General features: G+C 36.0%; 1 protein-coding gene across 3 annotated transcripts in view; it reads left to right on the top strand.

Moving 5' to 3' along the window:
• The window catches only part of TBC1D4 (TBC1 domain family member 4), a 217,068-nt gene that overhangs the window by 103,026 nt on the left and 93,716 nt on the right, over positions 1 to 20,326 (top strand). The window lies entirely within an intron of this gene.

Consider the following 20,326-nt stretch of genomic DNA (forward strand, 5'->3'; position numbering starts at 1 on the left):
CCCCCAAGAGAGGCAGATGTTGTATTGAATGATAAGTGACAAATTTGTTAGGTTCTAATATGGTTAATATATAGAAGGCATTTGATAAACCTTAAAGTTGTAAATTATTATGTGTGCATGTGTATTTGTATTCTATACCTCTAGTCCATTACTTCAGAGTGGGAAGCATGCTTCATCATCAGTCTTCTTCAGGAAGAGGTCATTGTTTCTATGTTTTTCAAAGTTGTTTCTCTTTACATTATTGGATAAATTGTTCCTTTGATTCTACTCACTTTACTCTGTGTTCATCTAAGTCTTCCCAGGTTTCTCTGTCTCTTTCATATTTATTATGCCATAATCATCTGTTATATTCATGTACCATGATTTCTTTAGCGGTCAAGCCTAAGCACTAGTTTGATTTTTAAGGCCCTCCATAATCTAACCTTGTTGTACTTATCCATATTTATTATCCCTTACTTTTCCCCAGTAGTCATTCAGTCTCTCCCCATTCCGGTCAGGATAATTTTCTTTCCTTTCCTGGTTATCTTCCTGACCACCATATGCATTTCTGGCTTTCTGCTACTTCTGGACCTTTTCTTTCTTGATCCAGATCTCATTGTTTGTTTCCATTTTTTGCTTTGACTTCCTAACTTTCAGGCCTTTAGTTTACCCTTATCCACTGATAACAGTGTATAGTCTCGATTTTCTTTACTTTGCTATTTGAGTTCAGACGTAAAAGCAGGACATTGGCATGTTACTAATTTCCAGTGACTGCGGAAACCTTAATCCTTGGTTTAGTGGTCCAAGTCTTTTGACCATCTCTGTCTTATTCACAGTACTTTGCTTGACCTATTTAATCCTATTACTACCCATGTCACCAGATCAGATTTTGGAATAGTGGACTTGATTATTTTGGAAAATTTCTTAATGTTTTTAAAAGTGAAATATTCATAATAGATAGATGACCATGTTGTGGATGAATTGATCTGTATTAATAATTAAGGTTTTTGAAATGATAAGATCAACCAGGATGTTATTTGTTTATATATATATATGTATATAACTGATATATATATATATATATATATATATCAGTTTTTACCTCCTGTAGTTTAATTTTTCTTTAGATTTTAGAATTAGAGCAGGAGGAATAGGGGGGTGGGAGGCAAAGAGCTAGACATTCCAAAATTATAGTTTGCTTTTCCACACAAATTAACATTAAGAGGGACCTACAAAAGGATACTGACTTCTGGGATGATTAAATGTACATGGAGACGGAAGTGGGTTATGACATTATTTAAATAGGAAACATAAATATTGTGACAAATGAAACTGTTTTTTTTTTTTAGAATTCTCCTTTCAGAGCTGTTTGAAACCTATTTTAGCAGCATTGTAAGTAGCTTTGACAGTATGCCAAAGAAGGATCTGTGTGTAGAATATACTTTATATAATACTGGATGTCATAGACAATAGTCAGCAGAATGTGACCTCTTATTATCCTGTTGTGGCCTTTTTTTTTTTATAACATTAGATATCAGGAATGTTGTATCTAAGTTTTTTTTTTATTATTATTTTAAAATTTCCTTTTTATGCCAGTCATTTCACTCATTTCACAGACACCCATATCCTATTGAATTCCTTCCTAACAGAGAAATAATTAAATAAAATAGACACAACAATCTTATATGATAGCACACAGAGCATTCTAAAGCCCAAGTCCCTCACCTTCCTCTTAACAATATTCCTGATTCTGCTTACTTCATTTGATATAGGTTCATACAGGTCTGTCCATGTTTTTTTTTTAAATTTCTTATATTTTTAATTTTTTTACAGCACAATAACATTCCATTATATTAATAAACCACAGTTCGCTCAACCATTCCCCCAATCCATGGGCACCAACATGATTTCTAATTTTTTTTGGTGCTGCTGCTATGAATATTTTGGTACACATGGTTCCTTTTTTTCTGTCTTTTATCTCTTTAGAATAGATGCCCAGTAGTGGAATCTCTGGATAACGGGGTAAGAACTATTCAGTTACTTTTCTTGAATAATTTAAAATTTGTTTTCCAGAATTGCTGGCCCAATTCACAGTTCTGCCAATGCTATCTTGGGGTGCCTGTCTTCTCACAGCCCCTCCAACATTGAATATTTCCATGTTTTGTCATACTTGTAGATTTGCTATGTGTTAGGAGATATAAGATTCCACTGTGTTTATTAATTGTTCACTTTTAACATTTTTATTCTTCTTACTTTACTCTGAAAGAATTTACATGCATCTTCTTAGGTTTCTATGAAGGTATCCCTTTCTTCATTACTTATGGCATAATAGTATTCTTTTATGTTTATGTAACGTGATTTGTTCAGCCAACCCCCATATGTAACTTATTTCCTCTTTAGTCTTTTTTGGGGGCAGGTGGGGTGGGAGTAAAAGCCTTGTTGTAGTATAGCTGGGTCAGAGGGTAGGCATGGTATAGTTACTTTTTTGAACATAGTCATATATTGCTTTCTAGAATGGCTGGACCAAATCATAGTTCCCCTCAAACATTAATCTGCCCATATTTCTCCAGCATTGACAATTTCCATCTTTTGTTGTCTTTGTCAATTTACTGGTTGTGAGGTAAACCTCAGAGTTGTTTTGAGTTTCATTTCTCATATTATGAGTGATTTGGAGCAGTGTTTTATATTGTTGTTTATTGTTTGCTATTCTTCTTTTGGGAAATGTTTATTCCTATCCTTAGACTTGTGAATGATATTTATTGCATCCATCATTCCACAGAACAATACAGAGCCTCCAAAATGTGATTCATTATTACTAAGGAGTTTATCCTGAATATTCACAGGCAAAACAAAGTGTACGAGGAGTGTTCATTTTTTAGTAATATGTATATGTGTATATTATATAATGTATACACACACACACACACACACATTGGACAGGCACTGCAGATGAACAATGAGCTGGGTTCTGAACTAAACAGAAAGAAAAAAAATGGACTGGATTGTATTTGGGAAACTGCAGTTTTTTGCTTTTGCTTTTTTAAGGGTTTCCTTGAAGCCACAGCCCATCTTTTTTATTACTAACATTATTCTAGTAATGATATATGATTGGAAGTCATGGAATACTATAGTCTCTGAAGAACTGAAGTGGACATCTTTGGATAGAGAGGTGGTGAACTGCATAGTGATCATGAGCAGGCAGTAACAAATTACAAATAAGGAACTGCAACACAGTTGCAGGGCAGAGGATGTCATCTTTAGCGGGAGCTTGAGTGAGTTCTGGGGGCTGTCACAACTGATGAAGTCATTGCATGTCCTCTACCTTGCCTCTTGGCTACCGTCTTCCTCCTCTGTACCCTGCCCCCCCTCCCTTTTTGCACCGAAAGTGACTTGTTTGAATTATAAAAGATTAGTGGGGAAAGTTGTTAGAATTTTTTTTTCCTGAACTTAAATTGCCTTCATGTTTCTTCCTTTAGTTTGTAACTCAATGGCTAGGAAATGGGAGTTTTTTAAAACGTCTTTTTTTATTCCTATATTTCGAGTTTCAAAATTTGAATTGCTAGTTTTTTCTTTTTTAAAAAATTATTTATTTAGCATTTTATTTCCCCCTAATTTTATGTAAAAAGAGTTTTTAACATTAGTTTTAAAAATTTTGAGTTCCAAACTCCCTCACTTCCTTCCTCCCCACTCCCCTCATTGAGAAGGCAAGCAGTTTAATATAGGTTATACATGTGTAGTCATACAAAACATATTTCCATGGTAGTCATATTATAAAAGAAAACATAGACACCTCTCAGAAAAACTCAAGTAAAATAAAGAAAGTAAAAAAAGTATGCTTTGATCTGTATTCAGACACCAGTAGTTCTTTCTCTAGAATTGGATAGCATTTTTCATTATAAGTCCTTCAGAATTGTCTTGAATCACTGTATTGCTGAGAATAGCTAAGTCACTCACATCTGATCATCATACAGTATTGCTGTTACTGTGTACAATGTTCTCCTGTTCTACTAATTTCAGTTTGTATCAGTTCATGTAAGTCTTTCCAGGTTTTTCTAAGAGCATCCTGTTCATCATTTCTTATAGCACAATAGTATTCCATCACAATCACATACCAAAACTTGTTCAGCCATTCCCCAATTGATGGGCATCCCCTCAATTTCCAATTCTTTGCCACCACAAAAAAGAACTGCTGTAAATATTTTTGTACATATAGGTCCTTTTTCTTTTGGGATACAGACCTAGTAGTGGTATTGTTAAGTCAAAAGGTAGGCATGGTTTTATAGCTCTTTAGGCATAGTTCCAAATTACTCTACAAAATGGTTGAATCAATTCACAACTCCACCAGCAGTGCATTAATGTCTCAGTTTTCCCACATCCTCTTCAACATTTGTCATTTTCTTTTTCTGTTCTATTAGCCAACTGAATGGGCGTGAGGTAGTACCTCAGAATTGTTTTAATCTGCATTTCTTCAGTCAGTAGTGAGTTAGAGTATTTTTGATATGACTATAGATAGCTTTGATTACTTTATCGGAAAACTGACTGTTCTTTTGATCATTTATCAATTAGGAAATGACACTTATTTTTATAAATTTGACTCAGTTCTTTATATATTTTACAGATGAGGCCTTTATTAGAGAAAATTGCTTCAAAATTTTTTTCACAGTTATGATTGCTAACTGTATTTTCCTCCATCCTCTTTCCCCTCATTTATTCTATTCTCTCTCTCCTTTCACCCTGTCTCTCCTCAAAAGTGTTTTGCTTCTGGCTACTGCCTCTCCCAATCTGCTCTCCCTTCTTTCACTCCCATTCTCTTACTCCTTTCTCCTCCTACTTTCCTGTAGAGTAAGAGAGATTTCTATACCTAGTTGAGTGTGTATGTTATTCCCTCTTTGAGCCAATTCTGATGAGAGTAAGGTTCAAGTGTTCCTTTGCCACGTCCCCTGTTTTCCCTTACACTGAAAAAGTGTTCTCTTGCCTCTTTTATGTGAGATAATTTATTCCATTCTACCTTGTCCTTTTCCTCTCCCAGTGCATTCCTCTTTCTCATCCCTTAATTGTATTTTTATGGATATCATCTCTTAATATTCAACTCACACCTGTGCCCTATACTCCTTCTAACTGCCCTAATAATGAGAAAATTCTTATGAGTTACACATATCATCTTCCCATGTAGGAATGTAAACAATTTAACCTTATTAAGTCCTTTGTGATTTCCCTTTCCTGTTTACCTTTTTATGCTTCTCTTTAGTCTTGTATATGAAGTCAAATTTTCTATTCAGCTCTGGTCTTTTCATCAAGAATGCTTGAAAGCCCTCTATTTTGTTGAAGGCCTATTTTTCCGCCTGAAGGATTATACTGAGTTTTGCTGAGTAGGTGATTCTTGGTTGTAATTCTAGCTCTTTTGCCTTCTGGAATATCATATTCCAAGCCCTCTGATTCTTTAATGTAGAAACTGCTAAATCTTGTGTTATCCTGTGGCTCCGTGATACTTGAATTTTTTCGTTCTGGCTGCTGGCAATATTTTCTCCTTGACTTGGGAGCTCTGGAATTTGGCAGTAATATTCCTGGGAGTTTTCATTTTGGGATTTCTTTCAGGAGATGAGCAGTGGATTCTTTCAATTTCTATTTTACCCTCTGGTTCCAGAATATCAGGGTAGTTTTCCTTTATAATTTCTTGCAAAATGATGTCTAGGCTCTTTTTTTGATCAAGGCTTTCCGATCGTCCAATGATCTTTAAATTATCTCTCTTGGATCTGTTTTCTAGGTCAGTTGTTTTCCCAGTGAGATATTTCACGTTGTCTTCTATTTTTTCTTTCTTTTGGTTTTGTTTTATTGTTTCTTGATTTCTCATAAAGTCATTAGCTTCCTTTTGCTCAGTTCCAATTTTTAAGGAATTATTTTCTTCAGTGAGCTTTTGTATCTCCTTTTCCATTTGGCCAATTCTACTTCTTAAGAGTTTTTTTTCTTCAGTTAATTTTTGTGTCTCTTTCCATTTGGCCAATTCTTTTTGAGAAGTTCTTTCCTTCAGTGTACTCTTATATATTTTTTCCCATTTGTCCACTTTTGCTTTTCAAGGCATTCTTGTCCTCATTGGCTTTTTGTACCGCTTGTTCTATTTGGCCTAATTATAATATATTAATATAATTATATAATATAATATAATATAATTATATGTTATAAATTAATATAATAATATAATTAATATAATATATTAAAATAACCTATTATTTTTTTCAGTATTTTTATGTGCCTCCTCTACTGAGCTGTTGACTTGTTTTTCATGATTTTCTTGCATCACTCTAATTTCTTTTCCCAGTTTTTCCTCTACCTCTCTTACTTATTTTCAAAATCCTTTTTGAGCTCTTCCATGGCCTGAGACCAATTTATATTTTTCTTGGACACTTTGGATATAGGAGTTTTGACTTTGTTGTCTTCTGCGTGTGTTTTGATCTTCCTTGTCACCATATTCTATGGTCAGAATTTATTTCTGTTGTTTGCTCATTTTTCCAGCCTGTTTATTGACTTTTAACTCTTTGCTAAGGTGGGACCCTGTTTCCAGAGTGGAGGGTACAATGTCCTAAGCATGCAGGTTTCACTTAGAGAATTCTTAGGAATGATAATGTTGGAGGGTTAGATTGGAGTTATATTGGGAATTGTCAGTCTAAGAAATTGGAACTTTATTCTTTAGATGTGTGGGGGTGGGGGTGAGAAGGGGACAGTGTGGTTTGAGCAGAACAAATGTCTGATTTGAATTTGGCATTTTTTGTGTATTTCAGAGGGGTTTTGTGTATTTCAGAGATATTTCTAGGGACCCGTAAGTTTTCAGTTCTTCCAAGATGGTATGATTTAAGGAGGGGTTTGTTTCCTGGTCTTTGTGCTACCACAAGGATTCTCTTTTGCCCTGGAACTATGATGAGGATCCCTGCTCCATTGAGACCACAAGCTCTGCTGTCCTAGTGCTCCTCCTTGCCTTTGGACTACGACCTAGGACTGTGATCCAGATCTGAGTATGGGCAAAGCAGCATTGTCCTGTCCCCAGTGCCCTATAAAAGACCTCCATAATCTCCTTCTGAGAATTTCTTTGACCCCCTTAGTATCTGTGAGCTGAGACCTCTGGAAGTAGCTGCTGTTTCAGTGGCTTCGAAGGCCTGCTCCTGGTTCTTGGGGCTTGGTCTGTGCTGGTGTGGCCTACACTGGATCGTGCTCCACCCTCACCCAGGTGCAACACACCTTTACTGCCAATCCAAGTTGTCTTTGGCTGGGAAATTATTTCATCCCGTTCTTTTGTGGATTTTACTGCTGAAGAATTTGTTTTAGCACATTATTTAAGGGTGTTTGGAGGGGTTTTGGTGAGAACTCAGGTGAGTCCCTGCCTTTTTTCTGTCATCTTGACTCCGCCCCCCCCAAAAGTAGTTTTAATTGGATTTTATGGTTCATGTGTTTATGGTTCATTGCATTTTTTGAAAAGCAAAAAAAAAAAATCATGAACTTTTTAGACTATACAAAATTTAGATTTAGCCCACAATGTTATTAAGGAAGTCTGTGACTGAAAAAAGGTAGGTTAGTCACACAGTGAGAATGAGGGAAAACTGATGGACAGCTTCTGGGCTTCAGCAATATCCTCATGATGCTGGGACAGTAAGATAAAGGCCCCTAGCATGTTTAATGGCTCCCCTGTGACAAATTTACCTTAGACCATGGACAAAATTTTCACAAGATATACAGGTGTGTATGGGTTACATTTTGTATCATTAGAGAGAATACTTACATCAATAAGATCACAGATCCACTGGAATGTTGGAGACTAGGGGTGAGCATTCAGGTGTAGATGGCTTGTAGACTGTTGGAAATGTGCATCTAGAACTAAGAAAAAGCAGATGTATGGAGGTGAATTATTGAAGCCTTGAAAGTGGATGAGGTATTTATGCTAAGAGAGAAAAATGGAAGAGAGGAAAGCAGAGAGAAAACCTTGTAGCTAGGGGTGGATTGGGGAGCACCAGTATTTAAAGGGGTGAGGGGAATATGAACAAAGACAGAAAAGGGCAGGTTAGAGAGGTACAGCCAGATGATAACCATCAGAGTCCATTGTCTGGGAAGTCTGGGAAGAGTGGTTAGTCAGTAGCAAGATGCTGCAGCATGATTAAGGATGATGATAACTGAATAAGACATATTTTGTGATAGGTATATTATTAAAGACTTTAGAGAGAATTGTTTAAGTACAGTAGTAGAGGATTGTAATTCACATTGAAATGTCAAATTGAGGAATTACTTCTCAATTGATCAGTTTTTTAAAAGTCCAGTGTTTTTTATGTTAAATATTCTTAAAGGGAGCTATTCTGTGGTCATTTTTAGATTAAACTTTTTTGATGTGAACTTAATCATTATTAACCAACAAATCAACATAAAAATTGTGATCTTCTGTTGTGCAGTTTGTTTTTCAAGAATCATTATCAAAACTAAAGGGTGCCTACTCCTTACTCTATTGTTTGTTCTTTCTTATTGTTCATCTACATTAGATCAGTTTTTTTTAACTTGTTAGTTTCTTGTGCCTGCTTCAGGGTCATATAGCTCACCTCATTCTTCAAAAGTGCTGCTTGGCATTGGTGTACTGAAATACCCATCACTCAGGCTGTGAGTGAAAATGTGCCTGGCTGGGAGGGTGGTTTGTATTTTACAACTGAAGATGAATCAATCCTTAGAGCCTTAGCTTTTGAACATATAAATCTCGGCTTATATGTTTTGTAAATGTTTTAGGTTCTTATTTAGATTACTGACATAATAGCTTGAGATAATTAAAAATTATCTCAAAAATTAAAAACTTTAGTACCAGGACTGAGAATGTTATTGTTTGTCCTTCATTCTCTAAGAGGACCAATGACATCTGGAGGGTGATGTCTTGACTTGCCAATGTATTGAATTTAGGTGAGGCAGGGCTGTGCAGTCATCAGCCACACTTTCTCCTCCAGAGCTATCTGGGTCCAGTGGTAAGATATAAATCGAGATGACTGGAGATGGCCCTGGATGCAGTGGGAGACCTTGGCCTTTTTGAGCTAAGGTCTTTTCCCCCTCTACCTATGTCCCCTACATCAGAAGAGGGGTGGTGTGTTTTGAATTCCTCACAGGATTGATAATGTAATGTGGAGACTGTGAATGATTTTTGAGGTTTTGAAAGGATTATAATACTTAAAAACCTACTTTTAAATATGTGTAGTTTTCCTGTCATGTGTTGTGGGACGATTTTAAAAAATTAGTTCATAGAATTAATGTCTATCACATGAAAATGGAGTATGTTTGAAAAACAGTACGTTAAGTTTAGCTAAATAGTCAAAGTGTCCACAATTACTTTCTCCTTAAGAAATTATGAAAACAAATTCTAGGAAAATTAACAATCTGATTTGTTGACTTCTTGAAGAAATTATTTGTTTCAGAAACTTAGGTTTGTTTTAATGTCCATATTTATTTGTCTTTTGGGTGTTGTAGGAAAACGTTTAAAATAATAAAAAAAACTGAAGCACTTTAGAAGCATGTTCTTGCAGATGACTAAGTTATTGTCTGATTACAAAGCATTCTTATTTATTCATTAAAAGTTTTGTGAAAAATGTCTAGTTGGAAGTTTTTTGGTAGTTTTATTTAAATTACTGTGTGTACTTGAACATAAAATTCTTTTCATTAAAATGATTTTGTCATTCAAGTTTTTGCTAATATTGGCAAGTATTTTCCTACATTAGTCTTATTTAATCTGCTGTTTTACTTGGAAGGGTGCCATGTTATATTTCATACATGTATGTGTGTATGTAGCTTTGTAGGAGTATATATTTATTTGTATAATTCTATTTTGGATATGCCGTGTGCTAATACATGTGTGCCAGTGTTCTCTGAGTCACATTACTCAGAGCCATCCTCTACCCATTTGACGGCAGGTACCATATTTTACTTATTTCAGTATCTTTCTTAGGCCGTAGCAAAGTCCTTTTCACGTAGTATTTCAGTATTTTGGTGAGCTGTGATCATAATCCCTCCACTACTCATTCTTAGGATAATATTATTGTTGTTGTTTGTCCTTCGTTCTCAAAAAGGACTATGACATCAGTAAGATGATGCCATGACTTGCAAGTGAATTGGATTTAAGAGAGGGAGGCCTTTGCAAAGTCACCAGACTCACTTTGCCCTTGGGAGCCATCTGGATCCAGTAGCAAGATGTAGATCAGTACAACTGGAGATGACCCCTGATGAAGTGGAAGACCTTGGCCTTTTTAAGCTAAGATCTTTCTGAGTTCTTACTTTGACTGAGGCAATGCCTATTCCATGATTAAAGCTAGGTAAGAAATGAGCCAAGGAATGGCCTCTTTTGCCTAATTAAAAAAAAATCAATGTGGGAGAGAAGGACCCTCAGGGTTTCTTGCCAAAACAGAAACAATTACTATATAGTTCTCTCTGAGCTGTCAGGACCCAAACCATGACCACTAAGTGGGGCTTGCGCTGGGACCTATTGTTGGTCCATCATTGACAGCCAGAGTGAATTGGGTTTAAGGCATGATTTTTAAGAAAGAACTCTAGCCTGTAAACCCCAAGATATCTTGCTAGGTTTCAGCCATCAAAATTTACATTCCTTTAGGCAGAGCACCTGCAGGTAAGGGCATGATATCCTATGTGGACAGAGGGAGAGGAATGAGGGGAAGAATGAGGAAGGAAGGAGCAGCATTGCCCAACTGGAACTGGCCAGTTGGGTCCCCAGTGGGGCAGCTTGGACTACTCACAGATTGTTGTTTGTCTTTCATTCTTTTTTTTTTAATTTTTAGGCAGTTGGGGTTAAGGGACTTGCCCAGGGTCACACAGTTAGTAAGTGTTATGTGTCTGAGGCCGGATTTGAACTCAGGTCCTCCTGATTTCAGGGCCTGTGCTCTATCCACTGTGCCACCTAGCTGCCCCCTTTGTCTTTCATTCTTGAAGAGGACCATGGCATCAGGAAGGTGATGCCATGACTTGCAAGTGAATTGGATTTAAGTGAGGGAGATCTGTGCAAAGTTACCAGCCTCAATTTCTCCTCCTCTTAGGATAATAGGTTTAGATGTGACTCTTAGAGGTTACTTAGTCTAACTTTCTCATTTTACTCATGTGGAAAATGAGTTTCAGACAGTTGCAAGGACTTGTCTAAGGTTATACAGATAATAAATAGCAGAGGTGCCATTTGAATCAAAGGCCTCTGACTCCAAATCTAACACTTTTTTCTGTGCCATGCTGCTTTCTTTATGCAAATATTCCAAAGGGATTTTACCTACCAGCCTGGAGATATTCCTCTGATTGATTTTGTAGATCTCAAAGTAGTACTCAGTCTGTCTCTATTAGTACCGTGCCATCTCTCCATGAACAGCTATATCCTTTGTCCCCTCAGATCCTTAATAATTTGTAACATTTGTGTTTTACTCCAGTAGGGTAAAACTCAAATAGAAACCAGGGATATTCACTAAACCATCTGTAAGAAGCCCTGCTGGCACATAGTGACTTAGAAAATCACATATTAAAATTATCTTTTTTCTCTTATATGTTCTCTCACATATTTATTTTGTTAAATATTTCCTAATTACATTTTAATCTTGTTTGGTTAGTACGTGTTTGACACCCCTACTTTTAGTCTACTAAGTCAGTCATATGTCTTTTAATTGCCTTTTGTGTGACCTACAGTTTTGATCATTTTGAGATTGTGTTTTATGATTCACAGCCATGTATTTCTACTAATATATATTAAATATTGATGTTAAAATATGACTGTTGTATCAGCAAGTAACTTGGGATTATTGAAAATGTACTGTACAATTCCCGAAACAAGATCCAGGCAGAGCCTTCTTTTCTAATTTGTTCTGATTCACACTCATTCATTATCTGTAATTCTTCTTTAAGATTCTCTGTCTCTCTCTGTTTATCTGTCTCTATCTTTCAGTCTCTCCCTTTGTTTCTTTCTATGTCTCATTCTCCCTATTTCCCTCTCTCCCTCTTCCATACCATCCTCCCCTGGAGTAACTGTCTGGGCTTTATCCACCACTGTATGCCATCTGGGCAACATGAATTTATATCTGCTTTATTTTTTTCTTTGGAGTGCTGACCCTTTGCACGTAATAGGCATTTACAGGCTTTTTTTGTTGAATTATTTTTGTAGAATCATAATAGCAAAAACAAAGGCCTCTAATCTTCATAGGTTACCATGTATGTATGGATGTATGTATGTAGGTATGTGTATGTGTGTATACACACCCAGTGTATCTCTATGCTTTAGATCTACTTTTGTTCAAGTTCTGGTGTACAAATGAGCATTTGTATTGTTATATATGACTTCAAAATGAAAAATCTAGAAGTCATGTGTAGGGATTAGTATTTTTTAGTAGTTGAAAAACCAAATTCCAATAGTTGTGCTAAGTGTAGATGGTTCTTTATTTTTATATAATAGCTGTCGTTTGTATCTGACACCCATATAGAATGTTGTATATATGGGATCTTATTTGATTCTTACAGTAACCCAGAGATATAAGAAAATGAGTTCTTTTGCCTTAATATAGGCTTGTTGTGTGCTGGAGGTCTTGCATAGGTCTAGGTTTGCTATTTTGCTGTTGAGCATTCTTAAAGTACAAGATCAAGGACCAGCCTTTTATGTTTGATTTCTCCTGTCTTGCAAGTGACAAGTGGACGTTTAATAAAGACTTTCTGAAGGTGAAAGTGGTTTTTGGCTATGGAGTGGGCTGAAGCATCATGGTTGTGGGGAGGTGAGAGGGTGACACTGATGGCAGGCAAGTGTGACAGAAAATGAGAAGTTGCGGGTGGGGGGAGGAGATCAACAGGTATTCTTCCTGGTGGTAGGAAGATGTGACAAGAAGAAGGATAGCAGTACAGAGCCCTTTGCTCATTAGTGAAAGGCAATGAAAAAATCTATTTTAGCTAAGTGGGAGACAGCTTAGGGGAGTAGTGCAGGTAGTAGGGTGTGGTGGACAGAATGCTGGACTTGTCAGAGCCTAGAATCTCATGATAGCATTGACTGGATTTGTGCTATTATTAGCTGAGGGATCTGGAAGTCCCAGGTGGGAAAAATAATACTTTCTTTAACTACCTCCGTAAAGTTGTTTCAAGGAAAGGACTCTGCAACCTTAAAGCACTATTGAAAAATATAAGTTATTGGTTTGGAGTGACACTGCCCTGCTCTCTTTGGGTATCTTTTGTCTGCAGTACCCAGGTGCCTCTTCTTGTAGATAGTGGGATGTGTTTGTTATGGAACCACTAAGAGGTGTATTTTAGGTTACAAATGTTTGAGGGAAGGAACGGTTTCTCAGAAATTCTGTTTATAGGTTAAGTGTTAATTAAGCTTTGTCAAACTGGCAGTGTTAAATGTAAAGACCTTGGTGAACTTGAAACTGCTGTCTCCTCAGGAAACTGCCTTATTAATACCGATAATTAGATTTTGCACTGAGGTTAACATTTTTTTTTACTAGACAGCCCTGCAGTTTGTTGGGAGATGTGCTGCTTCTCCTAACTTTGCAGAAGTCTGCTGTCTTATTTAACTCGGTATTTGTTTTTTTTTTTAAAGGTTGCATGTGGAATTTTCTCTATGGGAAGCTCTTGTGTTGTCTGATTTCAATGAATTTCCAGAATCAAACTCCTCAGTATTTGTATTTTAATTATTGGTAGAGCTTGGGGACTGTGTTTCATAAAAAATGAAGCAGCATTAAAAGCATCAAATGATAAACTATGAGAACCAAAAGGGGTTCTAGTTATTATCTTATGGTGACTGTCAATTTAAATTTTACTACAACTTCTAGGTTACATAACATGCTGCTTATATGGTAATTAACCCCTTTACATTGAGGCCTCACCAGCAGAACAGAATTATATTTTCAGGTTGAAACAAACATGGTTAGATTTAGGCAGATATTTGTGTATTCATTCATTAGGCCTGCTACACCTTGTCTTCTTGTTATCTAGATGGATGGTAGGACATTTTATCTAAATATTGACCCTTTTAAAATCACCTGGAAAATATTTTATAAAAATCATGATGACATTTACGTAGCTTACAGAGGTTACGTTTAGGTGCACAAAAGCCCTATATCTATGGTTATCTATAAAGGTCATGTGGTTTTCTGTTTCATCATTTCTGATTATTTTTGGAACTCCCAGAGAATTTTTACTCTTTTATCAAAGTTCACATTCTTCTGACATCGTAATAAATTTCAAAGCAAAGTATTTAACTTAGTCTTTTCTCTTCTAAACAATAATGTTACATTTTTATAGTGCTTCACAGTTAAAAGACTCATTTTCATATCTTAGCAAATATGATTTGATAGACTATAAGCTCTTTGAGGGCAGGGACTTCTTCATTTTTGTTACTATCCCAATGCTTAGCATATTGCCTGGCACATTGTAGATGCCTAACAAATAGTTGATGATTAATTTTCAAAACAATCCTGTTAAGTAGGCAGCTGCAGATGCTATTTTTTTTCCTAGGTGAAGATCAAGCTCAGAGAAAGATTAAGAAACTTCCAAATTGCAAAGCTAAGTTCATAATGGAGTGGGGCTTGCCCCTGAGTCTTCTGATTTTAAGTCCAAGACTTATTTTACAATGCTGTACAGCCTTAAAATACCTAAATGTTTTACATTTATTCCCCTTAGTTTCTTTCTTTTTCTAGTTTCCTTTAAATACTTTGTTTTTATTCACAAATTTGTCAGGCAAGTAGCCAAATTCTTAATAATGTAATGTGTCTCGATGCCTCTAAATTCTGTATCTCATAGAATTGTCCCATACTGAGCTGTGGCTTGATAGTTTTGTTATTGGTATTGATCTTTATTTTTCTTCCTATAAAGCAATCTACATGTAGAAGAAATTGAGAACTTATGATTAGGAACCTTCAATGTCTCCCTGGTTGTCCAAAGGATAAAATACAAATTTTTTGGTAAGGGATTAAGGACTCTTCACAATTTTGTTAACTGATTCTCTTGGCCTTGCTTCATTTTTTACTTCCCGTTATAAGATAGCATCTGAGAAAAAAAGGTAACATCTGAGATATCCCCTCTTATATGTAGGTCCCCCAGATAAGTTACTAAAGTTTTGAGGCACTCTGTAGGTCAGTATCCACTGAAAACTGTAGCCCACAAATTCCTCTAGATACTTTTGCCAGCCAGAGGAAACAATTCAGAGTAAGACTTGTAATCAAATAGCATAAATACAGTAATAAGAAATGATCCTTCTATGCACATGTGGGGTGTTTCTTTATACAAGTTTACCACGTCCACTGTGGAATGGAAGGCACATGCATGGAGAACCAGTATCTCCAGACAGTACTCATGGGAGTTATCATGTGTTAAGTACTCCTGTGACCAGAACATCTTATCCTTTCTGCATTTCAGAGTTTCTGGAGACCTTTGGATATATTCTGATGACGTTCTTTGGTGGGCATCATTACTACTTTCTGCTACCATCTGCAGGGCCCCAGCCATTTAGTCCCTTCAGGGCCACCTGTTGCTCTTTCTACTAATCGGTCAATTAGCAAATACTAATTAAGTACCGACTTTGTGAGAGTTATTGTACTAGGTACTGGGGCTTTAAGCACAAAGAGTGTAACAATCTCTACATTCTAAGGAGGAAGACAAGTATGTGTACACATGCACACACATTTCACATCAGGGAAGGGAATGACTTTGACCTTTAAGGCATGATGAAAAAAAACCTGACAGTAGCATCTCTCTGAGCAGGTCCTGTGCCAGATGAGGCTTGCTCCTGTATGGAGCCAACAGAAGGATGGGACACCAAGGTACTATGTCCTGCTGAAGTATTGCATTTTGTTGCTTCTTACACAAGAAACATCATCACCCTTTTATGTTTACTGTTTGGTTAAGCTTTATATTACTAATATAAGCAAAGGGTATGCTAGAGCTAGTGGGGAGAGATATACTTGTAAAAGTATTTTGTAAGTTCCCAAAGATGAATGCATTTTTGTATAAGTATAGATTAGAGATTGACTTCTGGATGACTAGTTTTCTCCTCCATCTAGTCATAGTCCTGGAAGGATGAAATAGTAGTGTCATCTCTTGGTAACTCTTTTGGCACTTGGATAACATAGCACTTCTTTTCAGCTAAGAGAGGAGGCAGAAGCAGATTAGAAGAATGTTTTCAAGTATGTGCTGTGCCTGAATAAGAATTGCATTTTCAAAATGAAAAAATGTTTTTTGGGTATAAACACTAAGGAGAGAACAGACTTCTGAATATTCTGTATAATTTTTAATGTTGGAGATGTCTGTTGATATTGGAGCTTTATGTGCCTTGTTATATCACATTTTTCCAGGATTCACCCTTCATTCTCTTGTCATTTTTCTAGGGATACTATTGTACATCTTAACTTTGTTCATGCAATTTGATCCTCTGATACCACCTGTTAAGACAAGTATAATTAAGAAATAAAATGATTATTTAAGCTTCTTGTTAATAACTAACTTTGGAATTTGTGGTTACATTTACATCATCAGTGCTTACTATTGTGTTACTTAGTGTATGTATCAATGTCATATGTGGGAAATGTGTGAGAATTATGGAGATTAAAATGCCAGTAAGATGTTTTCTAATTCTTCCATTTCACCAACTTGCTAATTTTTATTACTGAACTTGGTTAACTATCTTTAAAAAGTCAGTTAATTTTCTCAGTGTTGGTCTTTTAGTTTAAAATATTATTATTATCACAAGTTCCTTATAATATAATTTACATATGATATTGTTTAGTAGAAGCCTTGTTGAATTATTTATTTGACTAGCTGAAAACAGCCCAGGGAGAAAAGCTCCCCCTAGTGCTTGCTGGATAAAATGTGTAACTCTCTCTCTCTCTCTCTCTCTCTCTCTCTCTCTCTCTCTCTCTCTCTTTCTCACACACACACCCTCTCTCTTCAGCTTCCCATATAGTGTCATGACTGTGTTTAGAAAGCCTTATATCAATTTCAGTAATCCGTAGTTCCGAAGAATTACTCTTCTTTTTGGCAAATGAAATGTTTTATTTTGGTGTCTTTTGGATTCAGGGAGCTCTTTTCACTTCTTTTTTTTAAATGGAAACTAATTTTAAAACTTATGCCTAAAAATCCTCTATTAAAGTCCTATTCTGGCATGGAAGAGATCCTGGATTCCCTGAGGCTATTCCAGAAGAGTAGAAGGGCAAGAAGGCCCCACTGAGCTGAAATGGATCTCAGGGATGGACTAACTATATGTCTGTTGTTTAAGGACCAGCCTAGCTAACTTTGGAGAAGTGTATCCATCACCAGATTGGCCTCACACTGATGAACTTTTTAACCATAGTGACTCTTAAACCGTCTACTGAGTATAAAAGGATTGCTATCTGCATCTGATGAAATTATAGATCTTTGAATTATTGAATTAAGTATAGTAACATGTTAATTTTTTAAAAAAAATCTGTTCTCTGTAAAGTGAATTTTAAAAAGTTAACAGGGCTCAATGTTTGTATTTTTAAAACCTCAGCAATGTAAGTTTTGTTACTTGATTATTTCATTACTGTGTCCCTCATAGTCATGAAAAAAAACTAAAGAAAAGCCACCCTTGTCCCAGTTTGACTAGAATTACATATCTTAAATCTCTCCAGCTGTTTTTTGGCATCAGGGTACTGATTTCTAAGATATTGAGTTACTTACCCTTGATGTAGAGTAATTGAGTTTGCCTATTTTTATTCTTCAGCATTTAACAAACAGTCATATACGCAGAGATTATATAATTATGTGAGAATCAAAATGTCCGTGTTTTCTTTGTTTTCACTTAGTACATGTTTATCTTCCTGTGTTCCATCTCAGTGAAATTTGCCAGCGAGTCTGTGATCAGGGAAAAATATTTCTCATGAGATTGTGTGCTATGGCAAGAGTAGAACAGAGCTTGAATGTACAATAATGCTCTTGATGATCATGCAAATTGACTTAGAATGGTGATTACTAATGGAATGATCTTAGATAAGAGGGGAAGAAGAATTGTAATAAGAAATCCATTGTTTTAAACTAGCAGTAACTTGGAATGCTCATTGTCAGTCTTTAGTAGTCTCTTAAGGGGGAAACTTCTGATCATAAAAAAGGCTTAAAAATAAAATGTTTTAATTATGGTGGAAATGAAAATCTTCACATTATAAGAATTGAACCTATTCAGGGTCCTGATTTGTTTATTTATTTTCAAAAGGCTGTAGTTCCTTCTAGCAGCATGGAAGTAGTGATACTCAATTTATGGATACAGCGTACTACTTTACTTTTAAATGTTGTATTCCAGCACTACCATGGACAGAGGGTCTACAACAGCTGTGTATGACTAAGAAAGTTCTTTTTGTCTCAAAAAGATAAGACTAGTGGAGAAAAGAGAAGAGGAAGTGGTCCTGTTACCAGCTGTCTGAGATGGTGATTGGTCTCACTGTTCCTTTCCACTCTAATTAATACACACAGTTGTGAATGGTTTTCCTCAAGAGCCGGTCTGTTCATATACCCCTCTTTCTCTATAATATATCCCAGTGACTCCTTATTATCTGTACTTGGCATTTAAAGCTCTTCATAATTTGGGATCCCATCCTACCTTCCTAGTTTTGTTATACATTGTTGCACATTACTCCCCTCCACCAATTCTCCAGTCACTCAGATGGGTCACTAAACAAGCATTTATTAAGACCCTAACATGTGTAATGCACTAGGCATTTTGTTAGGTGCAATCCTGATTCACAATGAGTCTTACTTACAATCTAGTGAGGGAGACAACCAGTACATAGATAAGTAATTACAGAGTAAATATTTAGTGAAGAAATAAAAACACATACAAAGTAGTTAAATACAAGGTAGTTTAGGAGAGTGAGCACTAGTAGTTGGTAGATTAGGAAAAGCTTCATGAAGAAGATGGTGCTTAAGGGGCATGTTAAAATTCACCCATCCAATCATCTTCTTTTTACTGTTCCTCAAATATGACATATCTTCTCTCTCACTGCCTTTACACAGGTTGTCTTTCATGACTGAAATTCATTCTCTTCCAGTTGCCTTTTGGAATTTCTATTTTCCTTCACAATTCAGCTCAAATGCCGTCTTCCGTATGAAACCCTTCCTGGTCCCCCTTGGTGCCTAGTGACTTTTCCCTCAAAATTGCCTTTTTTTTCCTGGTATTTTGTATAAACCTATATATGTACATGTTGCCTTCCATGTTAAAATATAAGCTTCTTGAGGGCAGGGACTATTTTGTTTTATCTGTTTCTTTTATCCAAGATACTAGCACAATGTTGAGTACATGCTTTATAAATTCAGGAACATTGTGATACAATGAAAACAGTTACTAGATTTAAACTCAAAGGATCTGAATTTGAATCCTGATTGTGTCACTTATACTCTTATGGCCCCAAATGCCTTGAACTTCTTAATGGCTATGGGCCTACTTTGTAGCTTCTTTTTCTTTCTTTTTTTGTTTTGTTTTTTTGGCAAGGAAATGGAGTTAAGTGACTTGCCCAGGGTCACACAGCTAGTAAGTGTTATGTGTCTGAGGCCGGTTTTGAACTCGGGTCCTCCTGAATCCAGGGCTGGTGCTCTATCCACTGCGCCACCTAGCTGCCCCTGTAGCTTCTTTTTCTACAACCTTTAGAAGTCAGTCTTTTTTTTTTTTTTTTCTGTAAAGGAAATGCATGTTGACCTTAATGTCAGCCTAAACAAAATCTATTTAGAAAGGAAAATTCATAAAAACTCAAATATTTCATTCTAAAGCCAAGTTTAAAATTGCATGTTATCTCTTTTGCTTCTGGTGCTCCATTTTTATGGGTAGTTGAGTGGTATAACTACTCTTCTGATTTCTAACCCTTCTGATGAAACACAATTCTTTGTCAGTCTAAAGATTATCTTGATTTTTCCCCCCTCTCCCATGTAACTGTAATATATGTTTAATCTCCTAACCACTTTCATTTACATAAGCCCTATTAAATATTATACATGTAATTAAAAATATAGTACTGGGTATATCAATATTGACATACTGTAGAATATTGTTTTATTCCTCCTATACATGTTAGGCTAGTTAATTTTTAATTTCAAACTTGAGGTTTCAAGTAGTTTATTCTGAACTCTGTTCATCTTAATTCCATCTCCAGAGGTTTACTGGAATATAGTCAGATAAAGGGAACGTTGGGAAAATGATTATTGTCTAGATAGTTCTTCAAACTGTGACTAATACTCTGATATCTCCCTAATTAAGAAGTGTCAAACTCCTATTCCCAGTTAATTTTAAACAGCAAAGAGAGGTCATTGAAATTACAGTATTCCTTTTGAAAGAAATCAGAGACTTTCTTTGGCTTTCAAATCCCGAACAATTCAT

The sequence above is a fragment of the Vombatus ursinus genome, unplaced genomic scaffold (assembly GCF_900497805.2).
Source record: "Vombatus ursinus unplaced genomic scaffold, bare-nosed wombat genome assembly UNPS02014942.1, whole genome shotgun sequence".
NCBI classification, from domain to species: Eukaryota; Metazoa; Chordata; class Mammalia; order Diprotodontia; family Vombatidae; genus Vombatus; species Vombatus ursinus.